The sequence below is a fragment of the Mya arenaria genome, chromosome 4 (genome assembly GCF_026914265.1).
Source record: "Mya arenaria isolate MELC-2E11 chromosome 4, ASM2691426v1".
In the NCBI taxonomy this organism is placed as follows: Eukaryota; Metazoa; Mollusca; class Bivalvia; order Myida; family Myidae; genus Mya; species Mya arenaria.
Genome location: NC_069125.1, coordinates 7,282,038 through 7,291,326, shown reverse-complemented (window position 1 = coordinate 7,291,326; position 9,289 = coordinate 7,282,038).

The window sequence follows — 9,289 nt, the reverse complement described above, 5'->3', positions numbered from 1 at the left end:
AGAAACCGTCATCCGGACATGGAAATTTCGAGGATCCAACAGCCGGATACAGACATTTCGAGTAACCAACACCCGGACACGGACATTTGAATCTAGGTTGTAGATGATGCAGACACCTGCTTTAAGGTACGATCATGGTATGATTTCTAAACATTTTTTCAACTGTCACTTCTCACTTCAATAACAATTTTAATCTAGACGGTATTGGTATTGATATTAAAAGTATACGCGGATTCCCGGCTCAGTAGGAGCATTTTCTTACAGTGACCTCGACAGATTGACACCAGAACTGAGGTTTACCCAGCAAATGTGTTATTTTTCAAATTGATCTGGATTGTTTTTCACAAATTACTCTGAAACTTCACGAGCGCAAAGAAATTGAAAAACAAAACAAAGTAAGATGTAGTTATATTCTGGAAAATACGTGGTTGCTATTTATACACACACATATTTTACCAACCAATGAAAAGCCAAACGGTCCAATATAATGAAACTACTATGATTTTTTTAAAAGTATAACAAAACACTTTCATCAAGTTTCATCATATAAATGATCTTTTTGAAATTGTTTCGTAACCTAAAACTAGTAAATTATGAAAAGCCCAAAGGAATACGTTTTATGAATTAGTCAATGATGTTGCCCAGTCTTTCTCCATTCGGTGAATGTTTTCTTTGTTTCACATGTTGAACAATAAATTCAGTTATAACTTATTCTAAAACCATTACACTGTCTTTCATCTCATAAATGATTAATGACAATGCTTTGAAACAGATCCCAAGTTCGAAATAAAATAATTCTTCAAATAGTTTTCAGAAGCAAATCAAAATATCTAGTTCACGATGTTGTTGTGAAATGTTTTAAAGTATAATAACATCATTGTGCAAGTTGGGGAAGTCTGATGGTTTAAGCGGGGAATCTACATTTGAAAGGAAAACTATTATTGATGTATAAATATACCAACATCAAATTGTGATATTCTGTACTGATGAGTACAGGAGCTTAAAATCCAATGATGAGATTCAAGATCCAAAAAACGCCTAACGTCAGAAGTTAACCAGGTAACCCAATTGACATAAACACACTCACAAGTTGCATTCATTTTAAATATAGTTACCAATAAATAATGGTGATACCCCTGATAACTCGATAAGAACTAACTGTTGAGGACGTTAAACCGCTTTACATGCAGATCAGGACAGGGATCAGTTAACGATAATTTGTTTCGCATCCTTGTAAAGTCGTAGCGTATTTACTGCAAGCGAAAAATCAAGTCGCATTCGTTAATTATTGTCAGCGACTGATAGTCTTCACAGAAAGAAGAGTTGTCCACACATGTATTAATTGTATTTGATGGAGCGCAAAACACAATAAAACCACTGGTTTCAAAATATATTATACGAATATCGGGGTTTCGCCTTAGTATGGTCAGTAAAGTCACGCTGGTTTAAACACCCTGAACACAAAACCTCAACGGATAACCTGATGCACCAAGGTACTGCATGCCAAGATTGTGCCATTTACAAAAAAACTCATCGGATAACCTGATGTACCAACGGCTGCATACCAAGATTGTGGCATTAACAAAAAACCTCATCGGATAACCTGATGTACCAAGGGCTGCATGCCAACATTGGCATTAACACAAAAAACTCATCGGATACCCTGATGTACCAAGGGCATCATGCCAACATTGGCAGTAACACAAAACCTCATTGGATAATCTGATGTACCAAGGCATTGCATGCCAGCATTGGCAGTAACACAAAACCTCATTGGATAATCTGATGTACCAAGGCATTGCATGCCAGCATTGGCAGTAACACAAAACCTCATTGGATAATCTGATGTACCAAGGCATTGCATGCCAGCATTGGCAGTAACACAAAACCTCATTGGATAATCTGATGTACCAAGGGCTGCATGCCAGCATTGGCAGTAACACAAAACCTCATTGGATAACCTGATGTACCAAAGGCATCATGCCAACATTAGCAGTAACACAAAACCTCATTGGATAATCTGATGTACCAAGGGCTACATGCCAACATCGGCAGTAACACAAAACCTCATTGGATAACCTGATGTACCAAAGGCATTGCATGCTAACATTGGCAGTAACACAAAAACCCATTGGATAATCTGATGTACCAAGGCACTGCATGCCAACATTGGTAGTTACACAAAACCTCATTGGTTGACCTGATGTACCAAGGGCTGCATGTCAACATTGGCAGTAACACAAAACCTCATTGGATAACATGATGTACCAAGGGCTGCATGTCAACATTGGTAGTAACACAAAACCTCATTGGATAACCTGATGTACCAAGGGCTGCATGTCAATATTGGCAGTTACACAAAACCTCATCGGATAACTTGGTGTATCAAGGCATTACATGCCAACATTGGCAGTAACACAAAACCTCATCGCATAACCTGATGTTTAAGGGCTGCATGCCAACATTGACAGTAACACAAAACCTCATTGGATAACCTGATGTACCAAGGGCTGCATGTCAATATTGGCAGTAACACAAAACCTCATCGGATAACTTGGTGTATCAAGGCATTACATGCCAACATTGGCAGTAACACAAAACCTCATCGCATAACCTGATGTTTAAGGGCTGCATGCCAACATTGACAGTAACACAAAACCTCATTGGATAACCTGATGTACCAAGGGCTGCATGTCAACATTGGCAGTAACACAAAACCTCATCGGATAGGTTGGTGTATCAAGGCATTACATGCCAACATTGGCAGTAACACAAAACCTCATCGCATAACCTGATGTTCAAGGGCTGCACGCCAACATTGGCAGTAACACAAAACCTCATCGGATAACCTAATGGACCAAGGGCTGCATGTTAACATTGGCTGTAACACAAAACCTCATCAGATAACCTGATGGACCAAGGGCTGCATGCTAACATTGGCAGTAACACAAAAACCTCATCGGATAACCTGATGTACCAAGGGCTGCATGTCAACATTGGCAGTAACACAAAACCTCATCGGATAACCTGATGGACCAAGGGCTGCATGTCAACATTGGCAGTAACACAAAACCTAATCGGATAACCGGATGTACCAAGGGCTACATGTCAACATTGGCAGTAACACAAAACCTAATCGGATAACCTGATGGACCAAGGGCTGCATGCCAACATTGGCAGTAACACAAAACCTCATTGGTTGACCTGATGTACCAAGGGCTGCATGCCAACATTGGCAGTAACACAAAACCTCATTGGATAACCTGATGTTTAAAGGCTGCACGCCAACATTGCCAGTAACACAAAACCTCATCGGATAACCTAATGGACCAAGGGCTGCATGTCAACATTGGTAGTAACACAAAACAAAATCAAATTAAGTTTTGTCTATTAAATGTTATACCGATGTATGATTTGTTTTCTTGTATATCATTAAAATATACTCCCGATTTTAAATGTAAAGTGTTTTTAAACTCTTACGTGAAACGCATTTAAATGTAGCCTGCTTAACAAATGCTCTCTGTTATACGTATATATTACCGCTGGCGACAGCTTAGTTAAGATAGTAAGGATTTGTTTTCATTAAGCATGATGAAGTTAGAATTATTTTTTTCTAATTGGTCGCCATTCGATTAGATTTACCTAAATTAAACACAAACGCCGCTGTATTTCTTAAAGCTACAATAAGGTTAATAGTACAGGATGTTATACTTTACTCGACAGGGATTTTGTAGATTCGGCAAGTGCATCTCTGTAAACACCGATGAAAAAAAAAACAGTTTTAATAAGCCTTACTGGTTTAATCAAGGCACATTTAAACATGCTACACACATTGCAATATTTGCTTTCATTACGATATTTAGGGAGGTATTGTTAGAGGTGGAATACGGAGATTTTGGCGATCTGTATTACTATCAGATCGTTGATTGGTAAACACTGAATCATAATAATAAAGGTTCTGGTAACAGTATCTTCACATTTGAGGTCACATAAAGTATGTATACAGTTGCAGGCGTCTTACAACCCAGTCTTGCAAAATGCAAGAAGAAAATCATTAGCCGTTCAATTCGTTCATAAATATTTGAATATTTGATGCGTTGTCTCTGGTTACAAGTGTTATATAATCACTATACCTGACGTCGTCAAGGAAAATTAATCCTACTTACCCATGTGATCCAACTCATAATTGTGTTGAAAATGAAAAGGGCTCGTATTTCTAAATGAATTGGTCAATCAAAATCCCCTGCCTCTTTATGAGGAACACAAGCGCTCTACCTGCACATGTGCCTTTCATCGGACCCTTTTTTCTCAGATGTTTAATAATTTTGACGAAACCGTAATCATAAACCAACTTGACATCAGCAGAGATAGATGTGAAATCAAGTATATGTGTTATGTTATCTGTGTAATTAATCTTTAATCTTTTTTCTTCTTCATTTTATCCGTAATTTCAGAACATGCTATCGTGACACCATCTGTTTCGTTATCTCTTTGAAAAGCTATTGGTAACCTTTGCCTATCCTTACCTATTAAAGATAAGAAGAGACAGCATGTGGTACCAGTGCACACAATAACAAATTTATCACACGTTTATAATTAGCAATAACGTTTAAACTGGATCATCCCGGATTGGCCGGAAGCTAAGCTGACACATTGTCTCATGAAGGCGACATTTAACGCCCTGGTAGCCAACGGGAGAAAGATAACATTTTCTCTAAGCATGGACAGGAAATATGTGTTAATGTCATAAAGGCCCAAAAAATAATAAATCTGGTTCCGACCTTTCCTAAAATGTAGAGCCGACCCAAATTATTCTTTATGTTGGAAAAGAAATGCACGAGAAATTCTTGACGGGCCTTAGTCCCCGATTCGCCATGAGGACGAAGTATCTCTGCCTGTTACCTGTCTTCCATTAAATTGCTTTGAACAAAGACTCATTCTTGTGATGCAGTGATATACCCATCCAAACCATCAGATTAATACCCATCAAATCTTTCTCCACAATGCTCTGTGATTTCCCCTCTTCGTTTGCATACACAGGCGCGGCGCTCATTTAATGCTCGTCATTCTTGCACTTATATAACAATTGAAAGACGTGACAGGTTTGATTATGCAATACAATGAGCAATTCAGAACTTATACAATACATATTTATATACTATCTTCAATTGGGCGTCGAGTAAGGTTAAGAGAATAAACGCTTGATATGAAAATTGTACGAACTTGAAAATATGTTTATTTGTTTCATTTACTTTTTCTCATTAAACAATAGGACATAGTAATGTTTTCATAAATTGTATAAATTATTTAAGACACATTACACAGACACTGTGAAGTAATCGCGGTACCTTTATGGAACAAATAAAGCTTATGTTAACTATATCTCAGCTGTTGCTCCAACCCTGTATCGAAAAAAATGTGACATCATTAGGTCATGTTTTATGCTTACTAAAACTTGATGATATATATTTGTTTCCTACCTTCATCATGAGCTTTATTCGTTTGCATTATCATAATAAAACAATGAAAAAACTACAGGTATAAGCCCATTACCAGATTTCATTGGATATTTTAACAATCAGACCTTCCCATTCCTCACAATGATGGTAATAGTAACCAAGCTAATATTTTTTTATTATTGTTTATTTTTCTCCTGAGAAATATCTAAAACCACTTTATAATTTTGAACTTGGGAATTTTTTTTCAATACAATGACATTAATTTAATCGAGTCGCAAAAAACTAATGAATTTAAAAAAAGTTATTACGCACTGTTATACCTTTATCACGTAAACCACTCAATATCATTTTTATTATTTCCTAGTTCACCTTTCAAAAGCCTATTAGTGGGCCAAAATAGGAAACGTTTAGCTTCATGTATACGTTTTTAATTACATAGAGCTTTTTTGTGTCGATGTAATTAATTGTAACATCTGTAGCTATCGATGTACCCTACATATGTATTTAATGTCAAAGAAGATGAAAAATGTAAATATGAAGTAAGCATAGAGAGTTGAAGATAAAACTTAACATAAATCCTCCAGAATTATCTCGTGACGTATCTACTTTTTATCAACATAACAGTCTTAAGGAAGTTTTATAATTGAGTAGATTTCCTAAAAAATCCATAGTAGAAAAGCACACGTTTATTTAAAATGAAATATGCAAGAAAACATTAAATCAATAAAAATAAATTAAGATATTGTTTAGTAAGTATATCATATGACCAGGAATATATTTCACTAAGGAAAATAACTTACGTTAGGAAATGACTTACGACAGGCAATACCTTGATGATGTTTTATGAATACCGACAACGCATTTTTCTTTGCTAACGTTCGGACATGTAATCTATAAAAATGTATGTTATAAAATATTGGAGCAGTTCTGACTTCAAAACATGCTAGATGCGCAGTTCGTATATCAGTATACGTTAAAACAATAGTCATAAATACGTACCAAAGTGCCTCTTTTTCCATGGCTTCCGTGACTCTGTAACATAGCCTTAAGATGTAGGTTTATATGGGGTCATGAGTTACGGGCCTTTTAAACCAACATGGTGACATAATGTAAACTAATATTTTGCAATACAGAGTACATGTCGACGTCACAATACGACACATATACATTACAAAGAAATATATAAATTAAAGTTATCAATCTAGTACGATGATGATCTTTGATTTAACCGAAATGGAAGTTAAACCGCTTTTTCATGCACATATTGTGTGATATGAGTTTACGCTAACAGTTCCTCACGTTAGGAAAATGTTTGGTTTTGTGTCCCTGTTTAATCGTAGCACAAACACTGTAAGCATGGTAAACCATCACACACGTTAGTTTACGTCAGCAACTCTTAACAACGCAGTGCTGGACACATGTATTAATGAAGAGCAGAATCCCAATAAAACAACTGGTATATACATTTACATTCACGGTAATGATGGGTAGCAGATTCTTTCCTCTAACATTCTGCAATTGTGAGTTCTAGCCGACGTCGATGCGGAATCTATCTAAAAACAACGTGACAAATTTGGTTACAGCTCAGCAAAATTTCGATTTCATACTTTTATCTTATATTTTTTTTAGAAAAAAAAATCATTATAATGAACCCATCAGCGGCGACTCTTAATCAGTTGGTAACTAGCATGTCGTTTTGGAATCATGACTAACAATCGAAACAAATGTAAAAAAATGAATCATATGAAAAGCGTAGACGAAGAGCAGAAACTGTGTTTTTGCTTCTGTTTTGATTTAAACGTAATACATGCATACATTGTTTTATTGTTTTTAACAATCCAACGGACACTAGCCACTGTAGTCAAGGGATTCAACTGGTTTGGCACATATGATGTGATCGTTTTGGAAGCCATAAACATGTTAATGCTAGATCAACATGTGTTACTTCAATCAGGGTAGTATCGGATAGACTTGGCTTTATTCGTTATGTGGAGAGAAAAGAAACATGTTTAGTTAATAGGTTACGGCCAGGTCTATTGCAATGTAGAAAGTGTCAATTTTGGACTTACTGTTTAGAATTCAAAAATAAATGCTTAAATTTTGAGTGTTCAGCGGGAAATCCCCGCGAAATTTTATAAGAAAGAAGCTGGTGCGATTGCCAAATCCAGTGCATCAATTCCATGCAACTGAACCTACAAGCGGGGAATTTATGTTTGATCCACTTAACTGATTTTATGAGATTGGAAATGGACAAGGGTGATTTAATAGGCATGGTTCTCTTAGATCTTTAGAAGGCGTTCGATACTGTTGACCATACCATTCTGCACATGAAACTTCGAGCATTAGGTCTGGGTGATGACATACTGAGATGGTTTAAATCCTACCTTTCATTTAGACAGCGGCGTGTAGATATATCTGGTGTTCAGTCTGCAACTGCCCCTTTACATGTCGTGTCCCCCCAAGGGTCCATACTTCGAGTTTATGGCTAGCAGATATTAAGTTGTCATTACATTTAGGAAAGATCGAGTCAATTTTGTTTGGATCCCAGTGTTAACTTAAATAAAGCTCCAGTGCGTCATGTAATGGTTACACTGTTATACAATCCACCTCTTCTGTCAAAAGAAGCCTGAGAGAGATTGCGAACAAAATGTTATAGCGCTGCGCATTACAACAGATTTGTTTGCTTGGCGATCATTTAAAATAAACTCACGATTTTAATGTTATAATGTTTATAGATTATAACGTGTAACGTATTGAAATGCAGCCAGCCTAGCCGGATAAATCCTTTTTATCCTGTCACTCGGCTACAAATCGGTCCAATAACAAATGCCGTGTTAATTCAAGTTTATTAGGATAGTTTATTGTTTATTTTTAGTCAATTTGCCAGGTGACTGCGAAAACGGACGTCTTTTCTTATCTAAAATTATCAGAGGAAAGACACAAGCATGCTTCAAAATCTTATCAATAGTCCGTCAACAACCGATCTCAACAATCATTCAACCAGAAAGTTCCATCACGCTGCATGATAATGACAGTGACAAAGAAAATCGACCAGAAAATCTACATGTGCACTTACCCCCACCCGCAAATGCTATAAATGAGCAGTGTTCAACGATGGTTAATTCGATTTCTGTAGCGAATGACAAATTCGCACTTATAACAGAAATGAATTCTCTCTTTGCCGGTGTAGTTCTGAACATTCAAAACTTTATATCCATTGAACATTTGGCGATTATTTGTAAACACCAGGGATATTAAACTGTGTAGTCTGCCACTTGCGGGATAATTGTAATATGATTAGTTAATGTTTGATGACTCTGACTGATCCACGTTTATGCACGCTTAAAATATTTTATATGTTGATTTGATATTGAAATACATTTTGCATTAAAAATGCAATTACTTTGACTTCAAACGTGTTGATTAAAATTGAACAGATTTGTGAACTATTTTGAGCACATTTCAGCATGAGTACCGTATGTGCCGATGTCAACAGGGAATACACAGTTGTACCCTTTTGAAAGAAGGTACTTGATAATATTAAGGTAATTGATAGTGTTTTTATAAACAAAGTTACATGATAAATAGAATACTAGGTTAGTGCCGTGGATGGAGAAGGTTTATCTGGCTATGCTGCGGAATTAATTGGGTGAGCCTAGGGATTTCCTCGATCCACGGCAATTACCTACTATTCTCTGTCTATCATACGTATATATTACCGCTGACAACAGCTTGTTTCATTATCTAGAGGAAATAGTTTTTATTAAGCACGATTTAGCAGAAGTTACCTTTTAATTAAGTGCCATTTATTAAATTTACTGATGACACGG